A 5,245-nucleotide genomic window follows, 5' to 3' on the forward strand; every position below is an offset into this window, starting at 1 on the left:
TACTTGTCAATAGAAGCATTATCCTATGGCAACGTTATTTAGTGTGCCACAATGCATGTGTAGACACTGACAGGGCTGATTGTGACATGAATGTGCTTCACTGAAGCACCCTTATGCCCCAGCCAGTCCCTATGCAGCATGTTCAGCCAGGCAGGAGCAGCCCTGGGCTGGCGGGCTGACCCCCTGGGCCTCCTACCAGCCAGAGCGGCTCCAACTTGGTTCAATATGCTGCAGTCCTAGGTGCACGTGCAAATTTCACACCTAGAAGCAAGAAACTCTTACATGAAATATGCTGGAGTTTATTCAGGTACAGTAACTGCACATTTAGACCCACCCAGTGAGAGCTCATTCTCTACCTCAAGCATAAAGCTTGGTTTACACAAGACACTGGGCACTCAGCATCAGCTACACCTTCCCCCAAATGGTGCCGTACTGAGAGAAGCAACACTACTGACTACTGTTCAGAGCCTCAGCTGATGGTCAGGTACTTCAGAGACACCAGCTGGAAAGCAATAGTCCTAGAGTTCCATTTTAGCATTCCCGACCTCTCTGTCCCTTTAACCTAATCATTTCCCATTTGTCCCCTTCATGGATGAGAACAAATTACTGAGAACGATCCTCTGCTGCTCATCCCTACAAAGATCATCAGAGTTTGGAGGTGCTGACTGTTCCCAGCAGAGGAAGTATTGCCTGGTGGTTTAAGAAGCAGCTTTTGGAACTGAAAAGTCAATCCCCTGCTCTGCTAGAGGCATATTCTGTGACCTGGGGTAAATTGCTTTGGATAAGAACCACAAAAGAATGTAGGTGCTACAATGCTGTTGCCCAGTGGAGTTCTCATGAAGGGAGTTGCATATTTAAGTCCTATCAGACGAAGGGAGAGAATTAAATCTGGGTTATCCTGGGTGAGTGATCTAACCACTAGGCTATTGGACAAAATGGTGCCATTTCCTCCTCTATTTTGTGCAAGCCCCAATCTGGCAGTGAGCTCTAAGAGCATCTACTGGATTGACCCTGGAAGCAAGATAGGCAGGGGAACACTATAGGTCAAATACTAGTATTTCTTGTCATCTAACTGGTGGGGTTTTTGGGTGTCTACATCAGATTTTTGGCATTTTTACACACAGGCAACCATTCCATTTCCTGGCAACGTGGACACACTGTGCACACACTTGAAGTATGTGCATTAAGCTATGCATGTGTCTGGCCCCTTGAGGATGTGTCCACAGTGTGACAACACAGTTAGACCAAAGTCCATGACAAGCAGGTTTTTGTGTTTTGGGGTGGGGGGCTGGGGGATGCTTTAATTTGAGTGGCTCTGAGAGCTGCTCTAATTAAAGAGCCCACAGTGCCATGTGTATTCAGCATCCTGCACTTCAAAATGGCAGCAGGGGCACTTTAACTAATTTGTTTGATAAACTTTAATTAAATTGCCCTGCTGCCATTTTGACACAGAATACATGTGATGCAGAGGGGGCTGGAATACGTTAATTAGCATGCTCCAGCAGACTCGATTAATGGAGTCTGCTTCAATGCATGCTAATTAGCACGTGTATAGGTGCCTTTGGCAGGGAGGATGTGTCCCTCCTATGTTTCAGCCCCAGTAGCTGACTGGCTAGATTACTAAACTGGGAAGATCGAGGCACAGCTTCTAGTCCCTTCCCCCCTAAGGGATGTGAAGCTAGGTATGTCTGACTCCATTAATCGAGTCTGCTGGAGCACTTTAATAGCTGTGGCACAGGTTTGGCATTGTTCAGACCCCTCTCCAGGACTCTTTTTGAAGCTGATCTCCTGGGCAGGCATGAAAAGGAGATATATGAGGCCAAGAAGAAGTTCAAGAGGAAATTAGAGTTTGTGTGGCTCAGTGAGATAGTGATTAGGCCTGAAGGTAAGCGGCCCTGGGTATAAACCTGAAGTCTTGCTCCCAGTGAGACAGAAACTCCTCCCTATGTTACCTTCTATCTATTGTTTTCAATGACTGTTAGGTGCAAACAACAATGGCTCAGCTTTAAAAAGAGTGCTGAGGTGGGCAGAGTCAGCGTTGCGCTCTGATCGGCTCCTCCAGGCCCACCAAGCGCAGCCCAGCGGCAGGAGGCAGGGACAGCCAGGGCTGCACTCCCTGCTGGGCCAAGCTACACAGGGCTGCAGAGCCACTTGGAGCGCAGCCCTAGCTGTGCCTTGCCTCTCACCACTGGGCCACTTTTGAAATGTTTTGAGTGCCCTCATTTCATTTCAAAGCTGTTTCCATGCTTTTGGTTTTGTTTTGATTTCACTGTTTTGAGCTCAAAATGCATCGAAACAGCTTAAGAACAAAACACTCAGTGAAATTTCACATGGCCCTAGGTGATGTCTAGAGCAGCGTTTCTCAACCTGTGGGTCACGGCCCAAAAGTGGGTCTCATGAATATGTGAAAGGGTCGTAAGCAAACTTTAAAGATGGGTTCTCCATTAAAGGAGCAGCAGTTAGAAGCTACTCTGGCTTTTCCCTTGCAGGCTGCAATTCCAGCCCACAGAGGGCTGCTTGGGGCTCCCTGTGCACCACACTGGCCCACCTTCCACCCCACACACTAGGGGTTAGGGCCTGGGGATGAGGGGCAGCAGGTCAGGAGTGAGGGGCACTGGGTCTGGACTGGCCATTGATGTTTACAAATGGGATCTGGTCCAAAAAAGGTTGAGAACTACTGGACTTGAGTACAGTGTTGGCATATTAGAGAAATGTAGGTTCAAACTTCCTCTGGATGATACAGATCTAGAACCCAGGTCTTTGGCTTTTCAGGCAAGTGCCCTAACCACACAGGTATAGGAGCTGAACATCAGAGGGTTCACCACCTTCATTTTTTTCACCAGTGAGAATGACCAGGTAAGTGCATGATGTAGTAATCTACACAAGAAGGGTTAAATGCCTAGGAATAGATGGATACCTGCACATGAATACCAAAAATGCTATGCAGATGACTAAAAAATTGCCAATCAGGCAACTGAAAAGGAAAATAATTCTACTCAAATTTGTAAATCCCAGCAGGACTTACGCTTCAGTAAACAAAAGGGAAACTTCTAAGAAGTGGAAACTTGGACAAATAACTAGGGAGGAGTATAAGAGCATTGTTTGTGCGTAGAGGAATGAAGTCAGGAAGGTGAAAGCACAAATGGAGTTGCAGCTAGCAAGGGACATGAAGGGTAACAAGAAGGGTTTCTACAAGTATGTTGGTAGAAAAGGGAGGATCAGGGAAAGTGTGGGTCCCTTACTGAGTGGGGGAGGCAACCTTGTGACAGAGGATGCAGAAAAGGCTGAAGTGCTCAATGCCTTTTTCACTTCAGTCTTCACGGGCAAGGTCAGCTCCCAGACTACTGTACCAGGCAGCACAGTTGGGGAAGAGGTAAGCAGCCAACAGTGGTGAAAGAACAGGTTAGAGACTGTTTAGAAAAGCTGGACATATACAAGTCCACAGGGCTGGCTCGGATGCACCAGAGGGTGCTGAGGCAGTTGGCTAATGAGATTGCAGAGTGGCTGGCCATCATCTTTGAAAACACAAGGTGATCAGGAGAGGTCCTGGATGACTGGAAAATGGCAAACATAGTGCTCATGTTTAAGAAAGGAAGAAAGAAGGATCCAGGGAACTACAGACCACTCAGCCTTACCTCAGTCCTTGGAAAAATCATGGAGCAGATCCTCAAGGATTCCTTTTTTATGCACTTGGAGGAGAAGAAGGTGATTAGGAACAGTCAGCATGGATTCACCAAGGGCAAATCATGCCTGACCAATCTGATTGCTTTCTTTGATTAGATGACTGGCTCTGCGAATGTGAGGAGACCTGTGGATGTTGTATACCTTGATTTTAGCATGGCTTTTGTTATGGTCTCCCACAACATTCTTGCAGGCAAGCTAAGGCAGTATGGGCTGGATGAATGGACTGTACGATGGATTGAAAACTGGCTGGAGCATTGAGCTCAGAGAGTAGTAATAAATCACTCAATGTCTACTTGCAGCTGATATCAAGTGGAGTGCCCCCGTGGTCAGTCCTGGATCCAGTTTTATTTAATATCTTTATCAACAACCTGGAAGATGGCATAGACTGCACCCTCAGCAAATCTGTAGATGACACCAAGCTGGGGGGTGTAGCAGATACTCTGGAGGGTAGGGCTAGGATTCAGAGTGACCTAGAAAAACTGGACGATTGGGCCAAAAGAAATCTCATGAGATTCAACAAAGATAAATGCAAAGTCCTGCACTTAGGACAGAACAAGCCCATGTACCCATACAGGCTGGGGGCTGACTGGCTGAGTAGCAGCTCTGCAGAAAAAGACCTGGGGGTTACAGTGGACAATAAACTGAATATGAGCCAGCAGTGTGCCCTCATTGCCAAGAAAGCCAATGGGAAACTGGGCTGCACTCGTAGGTGTATTGCCAGTAGGCCAAAGGAAGTGATTATTCTCATCTATTCAGAACTGGTGAGGCCACATCTGAAGTTTTGGGCTTCCCCACTACAGAAAGAATATTGAAAAATTGGAGAGAGTCCAGTGAAGGACAGAAAAAATGGTGAGAGGGATGGGGGACATGACTTATGCAGAGATGCTGAGGGAACTGGACTTATTTAGTCTAGAGAAGAAAAAACTGAGAAGGGATTTAATATCAGCCTTTAACTACCTGAAGGGGAGTTCAAAAGAGGACAGAGCTAAACTGTTCAGTGGTGGCAGATGAGAGAAAAAGGAGCAACGGTCTTAAGGTGCAGCAAGGGAAATTTAGGTTAGACCTTAGGAAGAATTTTCTCACAAGAAGGGTAGTAAAGCACTGGAACAGGTTACTCAGAGAGGTTGTGGAATCTCCATCCTTGGAGGTTTTTAAGACCCAGCTCAACAAAGTTTTGGCTGGGAAGATCTAGTTGGGGATGGTCCTGCTTTGAGCAGGGGGTTGGACTAGGTGAGCTGCTAAGGTCCCTTCCAGCCCTAGATTTTTATGATTTTATGGCTCCTGGTTGTTCAGCACTGACAAGACTGAGGCCACTCATAGCATGCCCATGGGTATTTGGGGAGCTGATGTGGTGAAAACCTGAGGCTCTGTCAGATGCCCCCAGCAAGACAGCAGGTCAGTGGGACTTAGGTGCCCTAACCATATTGCAACTTTAACCCTTCATTTCACTGTTCTTCCCTGCTTCTATTCCTGACCTTACAATCACATTGTGAAGATAAACCCACTAAAAGCTTGCTTTCATCCCCTTACCCATAGCTGGCATATTTGAGGGCTGCGGCAC

The 5,245-nt window shown here is 47.0% G+C and overlaps 1 pseudogene; it reads left to right on the forward strand.

Moving 5' to 3' along the window:
- The first annotated feature begins 289 nt into the window (after positions 1-289).
- LOC109296444 lies at positions 290-4,496 on the forward strand (annotated as a pseudogene).
- The last annotated feature ends 749 nt before the right edge of the window (positions 4,497-5,245 follow it).

Source organism: Gavialis gangeticus, unplaced genomic scaffold (assembly GCF_001723915.1).
Source record: "Gavialis gangeticus isolate Ggan-Ray unplaced genomic scaffold, GavGan_comp1, whole genome shotgun sequence".
Taxonomy (NCBI): Eukaryota; Metazoa; Chordata; order Crocodylia; family Gavialidae; genus Gavialis; species Gavialis gangeticus.